Raw genomic sequence first — 22,645 nt, forward strand, 5'->3', positions numbered from 1 at the left:
GGCTCCCTAGCACCTTGTGTCATGCTGCATATTTGGACTAGCCCTTTTAGTCTTCGAGTGGTCACTGCTTGCTGCCTTTTTAGCTTGGAGCACTGGAGAAAATTGAATCTTTTCAGTCTCCTTTCGATTTCATTTGTGGGGGGGGGGGAATAGATATAATAGACATTCATTGCTTATTATCAGTTGTTCTCAGATCTACTTAAAGTACCTTTTTTGATTAGAAAGTATGACTTTATACTATGAGATTTAATTCTTTCTGGAATGCATCTGTCTATTTCTAAAAAGTAAGTATTCTAGGGAAATGGGTAGCACTAACAAAAGCAAAATTTACCGTCTGTCTCTAACTGCCCATGAGGACACAGTGGTGAGCTGTCTTCTTGAACCACTTCAGGCCACCTGGTGAATGTGGTCCCCTAATGCTTTCAGGTGTGCGCGTTCAAATCGGCGACTCTTGTGACTGTTACCTTTAGAAGGTGCTGTTAAGAGATATTAAATCACACAGTGCATCTTTAGTCCCACCCAATGGAGCTACATTATATCAGTAGTTAGAGTTAATGACCTACGATGATGTGGAGATTTTTATTGTCCTAGACACAAGTACAATGCACATAATTACCACAAATTCCATTTGACAAGTCAATAATTTATTTTTGTTGAATGCAAAAGGTTTCAGAAGTGTTCATTCCTAGTTGCTAAAGAAAATCTTTAGAAATCGTGAAACTACTTCAAACAAAATTAATGGAGAAAGGATCCTAATATAAGTATGTACAGCATTTTAATTTTTTTTAAAATGCAGAGCTACACCACAGTTACAGGCCCTTCTGGCCCACGAGTCTGCGCCACCCAAATGCACTCATGCGCACAATTAACCTACTAATTCTGTACATCTTTAGAATGTGGGAGGGAACACGGATGAAACCTTTGTGGACACAGGGAGAGCGCACAAATTCCCCATAGATACAGGCGGATTTGAACCTGGGTGGCTGGGCCTGTAATAGCATTGCACTAAATGCTCTCCAAGGCAAATAGCGCCTTTGGAAGACTACACAAAAGATTCTGGAAAAACAACCAACTGAAAAACCTCACAAAGATTAGTGTATGCAGAGCCGTTGTCATACCCACACTCCTGTTTGGCTCCGAATCATGGGGTCCTCTACCGGCATCACCTACGGCTCCTAGAACGCTTCCACCAGCGTTGTCTCCGCTCCATCCTCAAAATTCATTGGAGCGACTTCATCCCTAACATCGAAGTACTCGAGATGGCAGAGGCCGACAGCATCGAGTCCACACTGCTGAAGGTCCAGAATGGAGGACGTCTCCAGAATGGAGGACCATCGCCTTCCCAAGATCGTGTTATATGGCGAGCTCTCCACTGGCCACCGTGACAGAGGTGCACCAAAGAAGAGATACAAGGACTGCCTAAAGAAATCTCTTGGTGCCTGCCACATTGACCACCGCCAGTGGGCTGATATTGCCTCAAACTGTGCATCTTGGCGCCTCACAGTTCGGCGGGCAGCAACCTCCTTTGAAGAAGACCGCAGAGCCCACCTCACTGACAAAAGACAAAGGAGGAAAAACCCAACACCAAACCCCAACCAACCAATTTTCCCCGTGTCTGCCTGTCCTGCATTGGACTTGTCAGCCACAATCGAGCCTGCAGCTGACGTGGACTTTTACCCCCTCCATAAATCTTCGTCCGCGAAGCCAAGCCAAAGAAGAAGAAAGAAATGCTACGCTAACTATACACCAAGTGCTGCAAAGTTTAACCTGCACTTCGCTCCGATATTCACCGCACAGTGAATCATTCTGAAATGAAGCTGCTAAAACTGGACTCAGAGAATGAAAATTTACATTCAGTATTACAGGATCACAAAACCCCAAATTATGAAAGGCTGCTTACCGGACTTGCATGTTGGAAAGCATTACACAAATAATGGTGGGTTTTCCAGCTCTGGAGATTAATAAATGTGCAATCCTCTGCAAATTATGTGTAACGAGTGACTCTCAGGTCCAAGATAAATGTATTGTTATGGGCCCAGAGGACTCCAAAACCCAGCAGCAATAGAAATTCACCAAGACAAATAGTTACTTAAACAAAAGTCGTTTTAAATTTTCTTTGAACATAAAAACAGGATCAAATTTTAACTTCTTACTATTAACTTAACTTAACCCCCTTCTAATTCTAAGTGCATGTGTATGTAATGTGTGTCAATTCAGAAAAGTTCTTTGATTCACAGTCCAATCTCACTTCTAACTCCTCCAAGTTCTCTCGTATCAGGCAATTCTTATACTGTGTACAGAATTTAACATTTATGAATCTTCACAAAGCTCTGGTGCTTAAAGGTAATTGGTTACCACTCAGGAAGGTTCTACTTGGTTTCAGAGAGAGATTTGTTGCTCGTTGGACACACACAAACTGATTCCCTCTGATCAGCCACTTCAGTGTCTTGCTGAAGAAACTTGCCCCATCAGGGTTTTCCAAATGATAACCTATTCTTCTGCAGGTCACCACAGAGTTCCTTTTGTTTCCCTTATTTCAGGTGAAACTCTCTAACCAGCCATTTTCTCTTGTATGGCCCACAAGGGTTTTCAACAGGCTGAACTCAGAACTCACAACCCATCTTTAAAATGGGGTTTCAACAAGCTGCCAACTTGCCATGACTGCAGAAACAAGATCTCTCTCTCTCTCTCTCTCTCTCTCTCTCTCTCTCTCTCTCTCTCTCTCCCCCCCCCCCCTCTCTCTCTCTCTGTCCTTTCAAAACTTCTTAGAACAACAAACTGCAACCAGACGGATTGCGGCACTGGATTCAAACTTCTGATCCTGTTCATCTGTTGCTTTCAAAACAATAATCCATTAGTCCACAGCAGGTCCAATTAACACCTATTTGTGAAGTGTCTTGAGCTCGGGTTCTTCCATTTGCAATGGTCCCAATGTGCCTGGTTTGAGCAAAGCACTTGCATTTTAAATGAAGTCTGTTTTGTGAAGTGTTTGTGTTTGTTTGTGACCTATACTAAACCCCCACAATCTATCTCCTTTAAAAATGTAATATAAAATATCACACTATCCACATCAAAAAACACAAATAGGCCCATGTGTTTTACCTCTGGGCACACAGTAAGCGAAGGATTTAGCCAAACGCTGTTACAGTGCCAGCAATCAGCACTTGAGTTTGAATCCTGTGCTGTCTGTAAGAAGTTTGCATGTTCTCACCATGATTGCGTGGGTTTCCTCTTGATGCTCCGGTTTCCTCCCACCGTTCAAAATATACCAGGGGTTGTAGGTCAATTGGGTGTAATTAGGCACCATGGGTTCATGGGCCGGAAGGCCCTGTTACTGTGCTGTATGTCTAAATTTTAAATTTTTAAAATTTAAATTTAAAACACAATATACCCAACACACAAACAACATATATACAAAGTGATCAAAAATATCTATTAAAAAAATTACGGCATTCTAGACTTGTTCTTCCTGTGGGAAGAATTTGTTTTCCAGCCTGGCAGCCATGGTTTTTATACTCCTGTACCTCTTCCTTGAAGTAGTGTCCCCAAGATCCTGTGGGTTGAATGGTAAGCGTTACCAATGATTCTCTGAGCCTTCTTTAAGCACTACTCTCAAAAGATATCATCAACAGAGGGGAGGAAGACCCCAGTGATCTTCTCAGCAGTTTTAATCACCCTTCGTCCTGACCTCCGATCTGGTGCTTTGCAGCTATCGTACCACAGTACGATGCAGGCCAGTCAGGACACTCTCTATTGTGATCCTGTGGAATGTTGTTAGGATGGTGGCCGGCAGCCTGTCCTCCTCAACCTCCTTATGAAGTGTGGGTGCTGCTGTGCCTTCCTGACTAATGAGGAGATGTTGTGGGTGCAGGTTAGATCATCCTTTAAATGGACACTCAGGAGCTTAGTGCACCCCACTGTCTCTACGATGGAGGCATTTTATAGCGGGGAGTGATCCTTCATCCTCCTGAAGTCCACAAGCATCGCCTTTGTCTTGTCCATGTCGCTCTTGCGCCACTATTGTGATAGGACAGATCTACCACCAATGTATATAGTGTATATAGTTACAGTATCTAGACTGTGCTTACAGCGATTGGCTGAGAGCTAAGCCACGCCTATTGTCTGGGCCTTAAAGGGTTGTGTCCCTAGCCAGGTCGGATCATTCCGGACTGGTCGGCCACCTGTGAAGAGCTCCTGTCTTTTGCTAATAAAAGCCTTGGTTTGGATCAACAAGTCTTTGGTTCTTTCGAAGAGCTCTACAACTATACAAGACTATCAACCTCCTCTCCGTCCGCTGACTCAAGGTTGTTGGCGATGAGGCCAGCTACCGTTGTGTCATCCACAAACTTGATTATTCCATTGGAGCTGATCCTGACTGTACAGTTGTGAGATAGTAACAGGAACAGTAGCATCCTGGGATAAAATAAATCAGTAATGAATATTCGTCATTGATCGATAGGGCAGTGCTGTGGTGCAGATGAATGTTTGATAGTCCTGGAGCAGTGTTATGATGTGAGATCAAAAGCTTGATAGCTGCTGGGGAAAAAAAAACACTGTACTAGATCCTAGGAGTGTGGGCTTCAGGTTTCTGTACCTTCTGCCTGAAGGTAAGCAAGGCCAGGATGATGCAGGTCTTTTATAATGTTGGCTGCTTTCTTGATGCAGTGTCCCACATAAATGTCTTCAATGGACAGTAGGTCTGTGTCAATAATGGACGTTTTTTGTCTTACACTTAATATAATGAATTCCTGAGACATGAAGATGTTTTTAACGGCACTTTGATTTGTTTACACTTTTTAAACATTACTTAATATTTGAGCTATTTTTACCTTCAAAATGCCTTTCGGACATTTGAAGGAGAGAACCTGCCCTGAATTTTACTTTAAATTATGATGAGTTGTGTATTCTTCCCACAGGCAGTGAGAATGCTGACCAACCAAAGGAGCTGCTCAAACTGACCATTCGAGACTCCATACCCATGAAACAATATTTATTTGTATATATGAAGTTTTGTCCTGCATGTGAATTGCTTGTCTGTATATGAGTTATCTCTGATTGTGTGTCTGTTTTGCACCAAGTTCTGGAAAATGTAGTTTTGGGGGTTGTACTGTGCAATTGGATGACAGTAAACTAAACTAGTGGCAATCAGTGGCAGGATGGGACAATGGTTTTGAATTTATCTCTTGGTTTTGTGACAAAGCCTTACCCAGATGACCGGATTTCAGATCAGCTATGATATTTGACAAGGACAAACAAGCAAACTGACTGGCAATTTTCTTTCGCCTTCTGCAGCTCTCTCCTTCAACGAGCTGCTCAAAATGAGGGTGACTGGAAAACAAGCCTTCCTTCCCCTTCCAGGTGGTAATGCATCAGTCGGAAGTTGACTCAATCACCTGGCATTAGCTGGATAGAAAAGATTAGTGGAGGAGGAAAAGACTCAGCGGACCGAATTAACCCAAATCCACCAGAAAAACAAAATCAACTAAACAAAAATAAAAGCAGGAAATAGAATATCAGCAGATGGCATCTGGGCTACAAGTGGATCAAAGGCACACTCTATTTCTCCAAATGTTAAAGTGTTCTGCTATGAAAATAAAGGGTCTACCCTGTTTGAATTCAACTCCATCACAAGTGGGTAAATGCTATAGCACAGAAACTACTGAGGCTCTTTGCTTTGGAAATCCCCTGCTAAATCTCTCTGCTGACTAGCATTTAAGATGCTTCTCATAACTTACCTCTTTACACAAATATTTGGCTCTCTTCCCTGGTATAATTAATTTTTGACCTGCACGTCCTTCAGTAAAAATGCCTTGAGTTTTCTTTCCCGATGTTAAAGGTGTCATATAAATGGGAGTACAGTTCTTACAGGTTTCTACAGGGGAAACAGCATAGTTTATGGGTGCTATACTATGTCAACCAGGACAATAAAATGTAGAACATCGAACAATAAGGTGCAGGAAGAAGCCCTGAGCCCAATGATGTCTGCTCCAAGTGCGATGCTCAAATTTAACTGAAATTCTGCTCCTTTCAGATGATGCATATCCCAGTATTCACTTCATATTCGGGTGTTTATCTAGAAGCCCCTTAAATGCAACCATATATGTGCTCCCAACAGGAGCCCTGGTCACCTGTTCCAGGCACTCACCACTCTATGTAAAAAGAAAACTTGACCTGCACTTCTCCTTTAAACTCCCCCTCACTTTAGGTGGATGTTCTCTAATATGGGATATTCTGGAACTTGGGAGTAAGATTTTTATTGTCTACACTATTTTATAAACTTCCATCAGGACTACCCTCAGCTTCTGATGCTCGAGAGAAGACAACCCAAGTTTGCCCCCATGGCTCATACCCTTGAATCAAGGCAACATCCTGGTAAATCTCCTTTTACATCCTTCCTGTATTGGGTCAACCAGAATTGCACATGATACCACAAGTGCAGTCTAACCAAGGTGAGTGTAGCTGGTAACTGTACTTCCTTTCTCTTCTACTCAATGCCCCAACCAATGAGGCAGGCAAGCCATATGGTGTCTTTACTAATCTATCTACTGTGTGGGCAATTTTAAGGAACCTATACCCCGAGATCCTTTGCATATCAATGCTATTCAAAGAATAGCCATTAACTGCATAATTTTCCCTTACATTTGACCTCCTAAAGTGGAACACCTCATATTAACCTCCATCTGCCACTTTCCAAAATCTGCAACTAATCTACATCCTGTTGTATTCTTTGACAGCTCTCTAAACCATCCAGAATTCCACCAATCTTTGTGTCATCTGCAAACTTACTAACATAGTGAAACATGAAAGTCTGCAGACTTTGTGATTGTAGTAAAATGCACAGAAATGCTGGAGGAGGCCCGTCGGTCGTGCAGCAGCGTCCAAACTTACAAATGCAACCACCTATTTTTTTTCACCTAAATCACTTGTATATATCCCTGCAGAACACCATTAGTCCTGGACCTCCTGCTAAATATCACCCTTCTGCTGCTACCCTCTGCTTCACATTCTCATATTCATGAAGCAAAATTTATTTATTTATTTATTTGTATGTATGTATGTATCCTGCATATGTATCGTTTGTCTATATGTGTTTTAAGTCTGGCTGTGTGTCTGCATGTTTTGCTCGTAGGACCAGAGAATACTGTTTCACCGGGTTGTACTTATGCAATCAGATGACAATAAACTTGACTTAACTTCTCTTGGCAGGCTAATTTCAAAGCCAAACCATCCATTCCATCCATCTTTTCCTTCTGGATCAGTCCACCATGAGGGACATTTTCAAACACTTTACTAAATAGCACACAGACATCATTTACTGTTCTACTCGAATTAACCACCTTCATCACCTCCTCAAAAAACTCAATCACATTCGTTAGACAAGACTTGGCCTGCACAAAGAAATTCCATGAATCAAGCCAAATAAAAATTACAGCCTACTTGTAATTAAACTAGAATTCATATCAGCCTCGCTTTCTTTTATTTGCATTTTCGTCATTATTAATTTTTTGATTAAGTCAGCACTGGGGGATATGTCACCTGTTAGAATTAACTACTTATTCAGGTGCTACCCATGATCAGAGATAAGTTTTGGCTTTAGAAGTAGCCGTTGTTAAGTCAAAGGCGCTCGGGGTTAAACCTATGGCCAAATCAGTGTCAGGCATATTTAACAAATGGTAATGCCGTAATGTTGGAGATGTAATGTACAATCAACCCTCCAGAGCACTTTAACACTTCAACGAAGAGTCAAGCAACTGCTGCCCTGTCAGAGTAGATGTGAACAGTTCCATGGCAGGATTCAAACAGAAGGAAAAATCCTACTGAATCCTGGCTAATAATTTAGTCATCCAGAAAATGCATCAAGATGTTGATTTCTGAACTCATCTTTGGATCTTGTAAATCAATTAAATAATGAACTTTTTTGTCAATTTTGCCTTTTGTTAACTGATGCGTTAAAAAAAAGAGCAGTAAAATGATCAGGGAAGAGATAAAGGAGGATCACTGCCAAGCTAACAAACAGCTCCTTCCAACAGGCAGCGAGAATGCTAAACGACCACAGGGACTGCTCACATGCACCATCTGAGACTTTCAAACGTGCAAAGCAACTTTTATTTATTTTTTTGTGTATGGGAATACTTGCCCTGACTATGTGTTGCTGTCTGTATGTGTGTTATTTCTGATTGTGTGTCTCCGTGTTTTGCACTGAGGACCGGAGAATGCTGTTTCATCAGGTTGTACTTGTACAATCAGATGACAGTAAACTTCACTTGAATTTTTTTTAAACTAAAACTTTCTTGTCATTATCAGTCACAATGAATCTTCACCATGTCCTACTGAGAATAATTTAGCACAATTTTATTCACAGAATATAAATGCACAAAGAAATTATAAAATTATAACGGGAATTCAATATATTTGAACATTTCACCTGACTTTGCTCCTTATTTGAAATGCATTCTAAACTCTTTAAGACCTGATCCTGATATCTAAATATTTGAGTGAAATTGATCAAATTAAATTCACTAATTGTATCTACACCACAAGCAGGTGGTCAGCACAATGCTATGACAGTCCCAGCCACCTAGGCATGAATCCAGTGCCATCTGTAAGGAATTTGTAACTTCTGTCCATGACCTGCATGGGTTATCTCTCGATGGTCCAGTTTCCTACCAGTCCAATGATGCTGTCACATTTTATGATTTGTTCATGACAATAAATTCTGATTCTGATGTTACAAGGCCAGAGGGCCCCAAAACCCAGCAGTAATAGATATTCACCAAGACAAATGGTTACTTAAGCAAAAGTTGCTTTTAATTATCTTTAGACATGAAAACAGGATCAAATTTTAACTTATCACTATTAACTTAACTAACCTAACTTAACCCCCTTCTAATTTTATGCGCACATGTATGTCATATATGTATAAGTTCAGGAAAGTTATTTCATTCACCGTTCAATCTCACTTCTCATTCCTCCACGTTCACAGGTTGCAGGCAATTCTTAGACTGTGCACAGAATTTAACATTTATGAAGTTCACCAGGCTTTGGTGCCGGAAAGGTAAATAGTTACCGCTCAGGAAGGTTCTTGTTGGTTTTCAGGGAGATATTTGTTGTTTGCTGGACACCCACAACTGATTCCTCATAACCAGCCACTTCAGTGTCTTGCCAAAGAAACTTTTCCCCTCAGGGTTTTCCACATGATAGCCTCTTTCTTTCAGGTCACCACAGAGTCACAGATTTCTTTTTTGTTTCTCTTATTTCAAGTGAAACATTAGGCAGCCAGTCCTCTCTTCTTGTATGAACCACAAGGGCTTTGATCAGGCTGATCTAAGCACTCACAACCCTTCTGCCAAATGAGGCTTTCCCACAAGCTTGCCAGCTTGTCCTGTTCCAGTCCCAGCTGCTGCTGCTGAACTGTAGCACTGCAGAACTGATCTCTCTCTCTCTGTCTCTCTGTCTGTCTCTCTCTCTCTCTCTCTCTCTCTCTCTCTCTCTCCCTCTCTCTCTCTCTCTCTCTCTCTCTCTCTCTCTCTCTCTCAGAGAAAAAGTCTGTTTTTCTCTCTCTGCTTGCAAAACCACATGACCCACCTAGAACCACTCCAGACAGCCTGCGGCTCCAACGAAGTATTTCATCTGTTGCCTTTTTGTAAACAACAATCCATTAGTGAAGTTCTTGGGCACTCTCCAAAGCTTTTGCAAAGGCTCTCAGCACTGACAGGTCAAGCATGAGCAGAGCTACAGTATTTTAAATAAGATCTGTTTTAAAGTTTTTGTATATGACCTGCACTATAAAAAAAATCTTCCCCAATTTATCTCCCAAAATCACATCTATAATCTGTTATACTGATAAGAGCATCTGTTGACTTCCATGTAAGTCCTAAAAAGGAAATTATGAAGGAAAATTACAGCAGAGGGAGAGAAAACCATATTTTCCTCATGGAGCAATTACTTTATCTGACATTATTTTTGTTTTAATGGTCATATGATAGCAAAGGCCCACAAGTGTTGCTCTCTATTTACAGTAATAAATTCACTCCTCACACCATTCTCGTGAGCAAGCTGTTATAATGTAGGAATGTAAGAAATCTGAACATGTAGAGAAGTCCAATGATTGCAGAAAGAGGATAATGTTCCTTATCTCACTGTTTAATTGGTGACCCTTTCTCCAAAGATTATATTCGCCTCCCAAGTTTTAGAATGCCCTATCAAGGATGGTCACTTTTCCTTCTTCTAAGTATGGATGCAATCTTCTCAATCAGATTTCAGATTTATTGCCGGAATACATACATGTCGTCACATACAACCCTGAGATTCTTTTTTCCTGTGGGTGCGGCAGAATTATCATTAATTGGTAGTGCAACACTGCGTAAACATGTAAACCAATAAAGAACTGTAAATAGATAACAAAATGTTAATAAACTGACTGTGCAGTACAGAGAGGATTAAAAAATAAAGTGCAAAAGTACGAGTCCTTAAATGAGTCCCTGATTGAGTTTGTTTTTGAATCTGATGGTGGAGGGGTAAAATCCATCTTTGATCATAGGATAATTGCCTTCAAATCTTGAATCCAGTTATTGAACCTTCTCTGTACAGCTGTTAAGGAGAGCATTTCCTTCGTTAAATAAGGAGCCCATAATGACACTGCATTCCAGGTGTTGAGCTGTTATACTGAGAGGTCAACAGGATAAAATATTTAGTATTACCTTTGAGAGAAGAATCAAATCAGTCAGATTTTGTTGGTGAATCCCAGTAGACGAAACAGAATAATTATCTACTTGATATGAAACAATAATACAGGACTTCAGGGCAAATGTTACCTAACTCAGATTTCACCATACATAAGCTTTAGATGCTGAATATCTGAAATACAGACAGAAAATGCAAGAAGCACTCTGCAGGTTAGACAGTGTCTGTGAAAAGAAAAGCTTTCACCTTTCATCAATGCCAAGAAAAGGTTTGAATTCCGTGCTGTTTGTAAGTTTATATGCTCTTCCTGTGTCAGCGTAGGTTTCCTCTGGGTGCTCCATTTTTCTCCCACTGTTCAAAATGTACTGAGGATTGTAGGTCAATTGGGTGTAACAGCATGGACTTGTGGGCCAAACAGGCCTGTTACGGTGCTGTATATCTAAAATTAAAATTTAGATTAAAAAAAAATTCAAAATGACTGCTTGAAAGGTGAAACTTTTTATTAAATCCTGCTAATTCAATGTTGCAGGGGGGTGAAACTTGAAAGTCAGCCACACTGGGATTGTAGTAAAAGCACACACAAGCTACAAGGCCCATCAACTCCTCCTCCACTACCTTGACGACTACTTGGGTGCTGCCTCAGGCACCTATGGTGAGCTTGCTGACTTCATCCACTTTGCGGCCAACTTCCACCCTGACCTCAAATTCACTTGGCCCATCTCTGGCAAAACTTTCTCTTTTCTCCATCTCTCTCTCTCTCTGCCTCCATTTCGGGAGAGAAACTCTCAGCAGACATCTTCTACACGTTGAGTTCCTCCAGCAATTCTATGCATTTTCACCAATGTTTCTGGCCTCGATCACAAAAAAATGTTACCTTGCACTGGAAATCTTTTCAACCTATCACTGTTGTATTTGTGTTATCAGAGCATGTTGTAACAGAATGCACTGTTTTACTCCATTCCATGTATGATAAGTGATTTCGGCTTAAAAGCAAACTAATGGTACAATGGGCAACTGGAAAGCACAAAAGCACAGTTTAATTAATCATTAACAAGTGGGTTTACATTCTTGTCTATTTTGGCATGGCCAGTGAAAATTCCTAAAGTAATCATAAAATTCTTGCAAATACTTACCTTTAAATTAATGATTAAACCCTATTGGTGCCTGAGAAATCTGAAGAAGGGGATTATTGTGGATTATGCTGACTTACCTGTCAGAAATTCAAGACTACAATTATGGCAGCAAGACTACGTCTAAGTGCTATATTAGTACCGCATGAAGAATTCTTCATGAGGACATCCAATTCCTTTCTATCTCAGCCTGAATCTGACACTTCCACCTGAACTATTTATACCTGACTAATCTTTGCTTCTAATTTGTACTAAATTTATAAGCACTTACTCACACATGGACTACATTTATTTTAAAATAGGAAGGCATTTGACTAAACTGATACAGGAAAACTCTGTTCTGATATTTTAAATGTTGATGCAGAGGCAAATGATCAGGTATGATCTTTTGAATGGTGGAGCAGACAGTGCATACTGAACCAGCTCTGTTTCCAGCAAACACCTCACTCGTCTCTCCCTTCTCTCCCTCTGTATTGTTTTGCACCCCATTTATCCTCTTGGAGGATTCCACTCGATCATCTTCCAGGGGTAGATTCGAACCTGGGTATCCTTCAAACAGGAACATGCGGTGTCCACGGGAAACATGGAGGGGTTGGGTGCCACGGTGAGTATGCTGCATGCAAGAAGGGGAGAGCAATATCTTAATAATGTTTGTCTTGTAATTAATGTTATTAATTGATTTGATTTGATATTAATTTGATGCAAATATATTAATAAAGAGTTTTTGATAAACAGTATAAAAAAATTGCCCTCTGAGACCAGTGTCCTCCTGCACTTCTTGGGTGGTTCATAGTTGTGCAGAGTTGGTTCTGATGGACAGTCATCTTATGAAAGGTGCGTTGGATAGGTTTACGAACACAACATGAATCTAAGCCTCTGTATTTAAAAATTTGTCTTCACCTGGAGAAATTTTTCCAAAAATATTAAATGAGATTCATTGAACAGAAGCATCTGAATTGTACAAATTATGTTCTGATAATACATTTCGTTTGTGGGAAAAAAAAGTTAATTTGGGAGACACAGTCATCATAAAGAAAGTAATTTAAGTCATATCAGCCTGTAGTTCTTGCTCCATCATTCAATCAGAACATGACTGATATTTTACCTCAATGCTACGTCACTGCATGAACCCCAGATCCCTTGATTGCTGCATCTCTGTCCTGAATAGCTGGCCTCTTCTTTTGGGACAGTGACCCCTGGATCTGGCCATCCCAGCCAAGGGAAATATCAACTTCACATCTTTTCAAGCCTCAGAGTTTTCATGTTTCAATGAGAAGGCCATGGAGTCGTCCAATGTGGAAACAGACCCTTCCATTCGCCAAGTCTCCACCGATCATCAAACAGCTCAATAATCTGATCCTACACTGATCCCATTTCATTCTCTCCATTTCCCCACAATTGTCTCCAGGTTTCACCACCTCGGCAATATATGAGGGGAATAGATAGAGTAGATGTGAATAGGCTCTTCTCCTTGAGGGTAGGGGAGATGGAATGAGGGGTCATAAGTTAAGGGTTAGGGGGGAAAAACTTTAGAAGTACCATAAGAGGATTCTTCTTCACTCAGAGAGTGGTGGCTGAGTGGAATGACCTTCCGGAAGAGGTAGTTGCAGCAGGATCAATTCTGTAATTTAAGGGGAGATTTGATGAGTACATGGATGTGAGGGGGTTGGAGGGTTATGGGCATAGGAGTGGGTATGTGGAACTAGTGGAGTTTTATGTAAATCAGTGCAGACTAGAAGAGCCGATATGTCCTCTTTCCAAACTGTAATTGATATATGGTTATATGGTTATATATTACCCCCTCCATAAATCTTCGTCCGCGAAGCCAAGCCAAAGAAGAAGAAGAAATATGGTTATATATAGTGATAATTTAACTAACCAACCCACATCTTTTTGGGATGGGGAGGAAACTGGTGCATTGGATCACTAATAATTCAGGACAAAGGATTAAATGCTCATTGTGCATCACTGGTTCTTCATGCAAGTCGGGGGAGTAAATGTTGTAATGAACAGAGCACAGAAATGTTGCTAAGTGGCAAGCCTGCTTGAAAGTTCAAGTTTATTTGTCACACTAAACCTGGTACACTGAGAATTGTTCTTCTGTGAGCTGTCCAACAGGTCAACTCTAACATGCAACAAAAGCTGCTTTAAGTAGAAGGGCTAGAGCACAAGAGCACAGTGTATAGTGTTGCAGAGGACGAAACAGATTAATTGGTGCAAAGCCTGGACAGCACGAGAGCACTGTGGCGAGTTTCATTCAGGAGCCTGATGGCTGCAGCAAAGAAACCATCTTTAAGTCTGTTGGTGCATGTTTATATACTCTTGTGGCTTTCCCAGCCCCCCTCCCCCCAATGGAAGGAGGAAGTGAGATGTATCCAGAGTGTAATTAGTCCTTTACCCACATAATGGCACAACTTATTTATCATAATCTATTATTATATCTATAATCTAAAAAGACTTAGTTGCAGTTTTCTCAAAAATCAAGATTCAAGATTCAATTTATTGTTATTGTAATAAAACAGTGTCATATTACACAAAATTGTCCCATCCCCCCCAGAGTCACTGAGTGTCTGTAGATTCTCCTCCGTAGCCACACAGTCCAAACCATTATTGGCAACCTGAGCTCCAGAACCGAACTTCCAACATGGTCAGGAACCCTTCAGTGCCCTGGACCCCCTCCCCCCCCCCCTCGCATCCTGGTTCCGATACCTGTTTCAGCCAGTTTTGAGCCAGTCTCCTGCAGTCCGCAGCCCAGCATGAGTTCCCGACAGCAGAAACCCACCGCATGCTTGGGACTTTCAGCCACAGAGCTCCCTCACTGGTCCACCGCCATGCTTGCCATCCTGTGGGTCATCTCCTCTGCTTGTCCTTCTCAGATGGGAAGGTGATATCCCTATTTTCTGGTGTCCTGCACCAGTCCTTCACTTCCCTAGAGTCTGCAATCCCTCGTGGCTGCTGTCGATCATATACGCCGCCATCTTTGCTGAAGACTCTGTTAGCCCATTTAACAGGCCATTCAAAGCGTGTGCAGAGCTGATGGAGGTTGACTGATGGTTGGACCCTGAGAGAGTGCTCTATCTCTGCTCCTCGCTCTCTGTGGGTCTGCACCAGTGACAATGCTGTTGTTACAGCGGCTCCGGCTGCGCCGCCATTCTAGGCATGTCAAAACATTGACCATGTTTAAAAAGACCAGTCAAGCAAAGAGGGCCAGTCTTCCAACTCTGTAGTCATGATCTAATCTCTCATAATCTTCCCTTATAACAACGTAAATTCAAATGGTGAGGCATCTCATCCTGAACAGGCCTTTGCAAAATCTACGTCTGTATTTTGCCATGAGAAAGGCATAGATGTGTCCCCTTTTCCATGGCAGAAAAGCTTGTTATCTTGCAAGCAGACATTCTCTTACCACTGTTATTCTCTTGCTTTCTTGTCCTTTCGTCCAAAAACCAAATCAATATTACTATGGTTATTGTTTCCCCTGCTCGAGCAACCCTGCTGCTTTCATGAACGATTTATTGATTTTGTGTAGTTTGTTATAATGGGTGCAATTTATGGGGATGTAAGGGAGATGGTGAAATTTCTTTCCTCCTGCTTGCTAGCCCAGAGGATGGGACAAATTAAAACAGCAGTGCAGAATCAGTAAATTGCTCGCAATCGTGAAAGATTTAAAAGGGTCCCAAGGGGGCTCCTTTTTCACACAGAGACTGGTGGGTGTATGGAACAAGCAGCCAGAGGAAGCAGTAGAGCTGCATGCCATTGTAACGTATAAAAGATAGTTGCATCGATACATGGATAGGAAATGTTTACTGGATTCCATGGCCAAGATGGGCAAATGGGACTAGCTTGCATAGACAACATGAACAAGCTGGGCTGAAGGGCTTCTTGTTGTTTTTTATTGACAGCACAGTAGAAGTCGATTCTGGCCATTTAACTTATAACCCCATAGGTTTTAGAGGGTGGGAGGAAACCAGAGCCCTTGGAGGTAACCCACACGGAGACAGGGAGTACATACAAACTCCTTACAGACAGCACCGGATTCTAACCCAGATCTCTACTTCTGTAATAGCATCACAATAACCAGAGGTTTTCTATGCCGTTAAACACTAACTCCACATATACTGCCGCCTCTGCTGCTCTGAACTTTTCTTTATAGCTTCCTCTAAGTCTCATTACTCTTCTTTTTTCTGTATTGAAACTGACCCATACATCATTTCCTATTCCATTTGCAAGGTCTTAGCCTTTTTTTTAAACTATTCAGATCATTTTATATTCAGCCTACAGGTCACAAACTACGAGTCCAATTCTTGACATTACCTAACCTGCTTGCTCAGGTTTGGTGCTCTCCAGTATCAAGGCTCTGGGTTACGTTTCCCAACAAAGGAGCAACATTTTAGAATATTGTGCTCTAATATTAATAAGAAGATGACAGGAAGCTGACATTCCTGCTGGATCTAGTGGTCTAATATGTGTATTTATGATACACAAATACTTTCTCTTGTTAATGGCTGGACCTGAGGCTAACACTGTAATATCACTGCCTGCCCTAGTCACCTAGTATTTTACATCAGAAGATTACAGATTTCAGATTTAGATTTATTGTCCAAGTACATACGTGACATCACATACAACCCTGAGATTCCAGCAGAGTTATCTCTAATCGGTGGTGCAAAAAATAAACTATACACAGCATAAAACATGTAAACAAAGAACTGTAAACAGATAACAAATGTAAACAAACTGACTGTACAATACAGAGAGAATTTAAAAAAAATCAATCAAGTCCTAAATGAATTCTTGATTGAGTTTGTCATTGAGGAGTCTGATGGTGGAGGGGGAGCAGCTGTTCTTGAACCTGGTGGTGTGAGTCTTGTGGCATCTATATCTTTTTCATAATGGCAGCAGCGAGAACAGAGTGTGTGCTGGGAGGTCAGGGTCTCTGCTTTTCCCTCCGATGGTAGCATTCCCTGTAGATGTGCTCAATAATGGGGGGAGCTTTGCATGTGTTGTCCTGGGCTGTGTCCACTATCTTTTGGAGGGCTTTACACTCAGGAGTATTGGTGTTTCCATACCAGACCATGATGCAGCTGGTCAGCACACTTTCCACCACATCTCTGTAGAAATTTGCAAGGGTTCCTGATGTCATATCAAACCTCCGCAAACTCCTGAGGAAGTAGAGGCACCGACGTGCTTTCTTCACGATGCTATTAGTGTGCTGGGTCCAGGAAAGGTCTTCAAAGATAGTGACTCCCAAGAACTTAAATTTTCACACCCACTCCACCTCTGACCCCCAATGATTGTATAACTCTGGTTTTCCTTTCCTGAAGTCAAAAATCAGCTCCTTACTTTTGGTGACATTGAGTGCAAGGTTGTTGTTGATGCACAATTCAGTCAAGTTTTCAATCTTCATCTTGTAAGCTGACTCATCACCTTTCTTTATACAACCTACTACTGTGGTATCATCGGCAAATTTGTAGATGGTATTATTATCGTACCAAGCCACACAGTCATAGGTGTAAAATGAGTAGTGCAGGGGGCTAAGAACACAGCCCTGTAGTGCTCCAGTACTGATGGAGATTGGTAAGAACTTCTAGTTCACTGATTGTGGTCTGAAGGTGAGGAAATCCATGATCCAATTACGCACTGGGGTGTTAATTCCCAGGTCTTGGAATATGCTGATCAGTTTTGAGGGGATGATGGTGTGAAATGCCAAACTGTAGTTGATAAAGAGCATTCTGATGAATGCATCTTTGCTGTTCGGGTGTTCCAGGGCTTTGTGTAGAGCCATTGAGGTGGCATCTGCCGTAGACCTGTTACAACGATAGGTGAACTGGAATGTATCCATATCACTGTTCAGATAGGAGCTTATATGCTTCATCATCAGGGTCTCAATTTGAAGCATCCCCATTCCTTTTGCCTCACAGTCATTGCCTGACCTGCTAAGATCCTCTAGCGCATTGTTTTTGTTTGCTACAGATTCCAACATTTTCAGCCTCTTGATGAAGAATTTGAACCACATTCAAAGAACTTCAGGATGACATATTGTACAAGCAGGTATTCAACCAAGTTGGAATATGGAGAAAATTATCCTTGTTGTCTTACTGTGGAAAGGAAAAGGTTGAGAACCACTGCTCTACACACTCACACATTTGAGAAATACTGTATTCAAAATTATAGAAGGTATAGATGGGGATGATGTAAGCAGGCTTTTTCCACTGAGGTTAGGTGAAGCAAGAACTAGAGGATTTAGGTTAAGGGTGAAAGGTGAAACGTTTAAGGGGAATATTAGGGGGCCTTCTTCACATAGAGGGTGGTGAGAGTGTGGAATGAGCTGCTACTAGAGATGGTACATATAGGTTCGATTTTGACACTTAAGAGAAGATTGGATGGGAGGGATACTGAGGACTCTGGCCAGGGTGCAAGTTGATGGGCCGAGGCTGCATAAGTAGTTCAGCACCATCTAAATGGGCCAAAGGGCCTGGTTCTGTGTGGTTCTAACAGCAGAAATCAATATTTTATCTTGTTCAAGAGAAGGATTGGTTACCAGAGAAATTGGAAGGAAACTCCAAAGGTTTAATGTCTGTGTTCTATGTGTAGTAGGGTGAGGAAACACAGAAATGCTGAAGGAATTGAACTGGTTTCGCAGCATACATAGGAGGCAAATATATAGTACCGATGTTTTGGGCCTGATTCCATAGTCAAGAGCATACCAAAGAATGACTATATAGTAAATAGAGATACCAATGCCATCTCCAGACTCAGTATGATAGACCTCTTGGAGAACTGTGACAACCAGCGAACAGGTCGTCAGATATCACCATAAAAACCATATAACCATATTACAATTACAGTACAGAAACAGGCCATATCGGCCATTCTAGTCTGCACCAATTTAAGTGGCTCCACTAGTACCACCTACCTACTCCCTGCCCATAACCCTCCAACCCCATCACATCCAGGTACTCATCCAATCTCCTCTTAAATTACAAAATTGATAAGCAAGCTAATATGCATAATCATTCTTTGCTCCCAATGTTGGATTAATTTTTCCACCCTCAGGTGTCTTCAGAACATGGTGGTGGATATGATCAATTAAATGAGAGGTTGCATCCCTGTCTGCTTCAGAGGTGCCAAAGCAAAGGACAGGAAAAATCTGCAGAGTGTTGCTATCCCGGCCAACACCATCACGGGCATCAGTGTTCACTCCATCGAGGACATCTACAAGAGGCAGGGTCTCAATAAAGTAGGACATTCAACACCCAGGTCATGCCGTCTTCACACTGCTACTATCAGGAAGGAGGTACAGGAGCGTGAAGATGAATATCCAGCAGTACAAGGACAGCTTCTTCCCCTCTGCCATCAGATTTCTGAATGGCCGGTGAACGCGTGGACACTACCTCACATTTTCTCTTTTTTTGCACTAGTTATTTTTAAAAATGTAAATAGTGCACTTCCCCACTTTCTCCTATTTTCTTGCACTGTTCATTTATTTTTGAAATGTAATTTTGAGTAATATTTGCACTGTGTAACGCTGCAGCAAAACAACAAATTTCGCGGCATGTTCATGGCAATAAATTCAGATTCTATTTTGCCCCCTGTCGTTTCAATTGAGATTTTCTTTCCTTTGTCTCTCCAGTGTAATTAGCAGGCTCAAAAAGTTAATATGGCTCAATTTATTTGTATGTGAAATCCTTATATTGAATTGAAATGCTGAAAAGTATATGACAGAGAAAAGGCAGCTGTCAGTCTTTCAGGGCCGACTAAATAAATGCAAATTATTTATTGGCATGTTAGCATATGGTGGTATAGTAGTTAGAAATGGTTAGGACAATGGTTAGCATTATATAATCATATAACAATTTACAGTACGGAAACAGGCCATGTCGGCCCTTCTAGTCCGCACTGATTTACATGAAACTCCACTAGTTCAACCTACCCACCCCCTTGTCCATAACCCTCCATGTACTCATCTAGCCCCCCCTTGTCCATAACCCTCCAATCCCTTCACATCCATGTACTCATCTAGCCTCCTCTTAAGTGATAGAATTGACCCTGCCGCAACTACTTCTTCCGAAAGATCATTCTACTCAGCCATCACCCTCTGAGAGAAGAAGCATCCTCTTATATTACTCCTAAAGTTTTGCCCCCTAACCCTTAACTTATGACCCCTTGTTCCAATCTCCCCTACCCTCAGGGGAAAGAGCCTATTTACATCTACTCTATATATTCCCTTCATAATTTTAAATACCTCTATCAAATACCCTCTCATCCTTCTATGCTCCAACGAATAAAGTCCCAATCTACTCAATCTTTCTCCATATTCAAGATACTGCAATCCAGGCAACATTTTCGTAAACCTTCTTTGCACCCTCTCAACCTTATTCAGATCCTTCCTATAATTTGGGGACCAGAACTGCGCACAATATTCCAAACTTGGCCTCACCCAAGCCTTGAACAGTCTCAACATAATCTCCCAGCTCCTATATTCTATGCTATGATTTATAAAGGTCAAAAGCGTTCTTCACCACCCTATCTACATGGCCGAGATAACAACACTCTGCAGATTTTACCTTTAATCTACCTTTAAGGAACACTGAACTACATGGAAATCTACCTTCAAGGATCACTGAACTGTTATTCCAAGATCCCTCTGTTCCTCAGTATTCCTCAAGGCCCTCCCCTTCACTGCATACGTCCTATAACCCATTACATTTGAGTCTGGCCCTGTCTGTAAGGAGCATGCACATTCTTCTCATGTCCGCGTGGGTTTACTCTGGGTGTTCCAGTTTCCTCCCACTTACCAAAGACATAGGTCAATTGGTCATATGGGTGTACTTGGGTGCCATGGATTCGTGGGTCAGAAGGACCTGTAACCTTGTTGTATCTCTAAAATTAAAAAAAACTAAAATAATAAGTTGGAGATCTGGAATGAGGCAGAGCCATTGATTCCACTCCAGAAGATGGAAAATGCACACCAGATTTAAACAGGGACATCCACTAAAGATGAACCTAGACAAGAGATTTGGGATGAACAGTAACAGAAAGAGTGCTGTGGCACATTCAAGAGGAAATGAGAAGAGATATACAGAGCCGTTGCAGGCAAATAGGATCGCGAGGATCGGGATCACAGTTTCCATGGATGGGTTGGGACAAAGAACCTTCTTCTTTTCACGCAGGTGCTTTGATCATTAGTTACATGACTACAATGTTTGGACTGTACAGCACAATTGAAGAGCAATAACTTACATGTGCCTTAAATAGTGATGTAGGCTACATCTTCATCAATACTGCTGGTCTTCCCCAGTTTCCAACTCTTCCCACATATCCAGCATCTCACTGAGGATGCACATTATGTTTTTTAAACAGAGTCCAACTCTTCTTCATGGAGACCAGCCTTTTGGCTTCCCATGTGCACTCCCACCATCAAGAAATCATTAACACTAAGGAAACACCACTGCAGATGCTGGAATCTTGAACAAACAAAGAGAAGCTGGAGGAACTCAGTGGCTCAGGCAGCCCCCATGGGCAAGGATTGCCAGTCAACATCTCAGGTCAGGGTCCCTTATCGAGACTGGCATTGTGAACACTATTTGTTCAATCCACACTACCACTACATAAGAGGCTGAAGAACACACAGGCGGTGGCCTGTTGGTGACTCAAGGCGAGGAACCCACGAAGGCTGTGGACTGCTGGTAACTGTGGTTAAGGGACTCACATCAGGCCGCGGGCTGCTGGAGACCGGCTCGAAACTGGCTGAAGGGGTATGAAGGGGTATCAGGTATTGGAACAGGTACTCAAGAGGGGGCTGATCATGCTGGAGGTTTCCTGATTGTGTCAGAGCTTTCCATCTGGAGCCCGGGTTGCTGATGGTTTGGTCTGAAGGCTGTGTAGTTGCAGAGGCTGTGGGAGTGTGGAGGTGAATCCATGGACACTCAATGACTCCGGGTGGTGGGGGAGGCGTACTTCTTTTGCTTCTTTGTTGGTCAGGGGCACTGGGAAATTTCTTCTGATAGTGAAATTTTGTTTGCCTTAAGGTAGACTAAAGGAAATTTCATACAACATCACATTTTCTGTTTTATTACATGATAATAAAATCATCTTGAATCTTAAATTAGCTTTGGGGAGACTTTGAGCAGAAGTTTCTAATGAATAGAAAATAGAGGTTCAATAAAGGGTCCCAACCTGAGACGTTGACTAATATTCTACTCATGGATGCTTCCTGATCCACTGAGTTCCTCCAGCATCATTGTTTGCTCAAACATTTAGACCAGTAGTTTTCAAACTGCCCCCCATAAATTCACATTCCACCTTAAGCAATCCCTATGCCATAAGTGCTGTGTGATTAGTTAAGGATTGCTTAAGGTGGTATGTGAGTGGGAAGGGAAGGTTGAGAACCACTGCTCTAGACCCATTCGGAAATGAAATATATTTCTTGAGAAAAATTGTCATTGGCCCATTTCCTTTGGAATTCTGAAACCGTGCACATCACGAGTTAGTTAGGTATGATTAAAACAGTGGTTTTCAACATTTTTTCTTTTCACTCACATACCACCTTAAGCAATCCCTTACTAATCACAGAGCACTTATGGCATAGGGATTGCTTAAGGTGGAATGTGAGTTGAGGCGGGCAGTTTGAAAACCACTGGTTTAGAGTAATCCTATTTTAATCTCTTAACATTGCTGTAAAGTGTCCCCAGATTCCACTGCTCACCTCAATACTAGAGATAATTTACAATGGCCATTTAACCTTGGGGTGTCAGAAATGATCCAGAAAGTCCCAGGGAGAACATGAAAACTGAACGGGGAGTGCACAGAACTACACCTTGGTAACGGGA

Source organism: Narcine bancroftii, chromosome 1, assembly GCF_036971445.1.
Source record: "Narcine bancroftii isolate sNarBan1 chromosome 1, sNarBan1.hap1, whole genome shotgun sequence".
NCBI lineage: Eukaryota > Metazoa > Chordata > Chondrichthyes > Torpediniformes > Narcinidae > Narcine > Narcine bancroftii.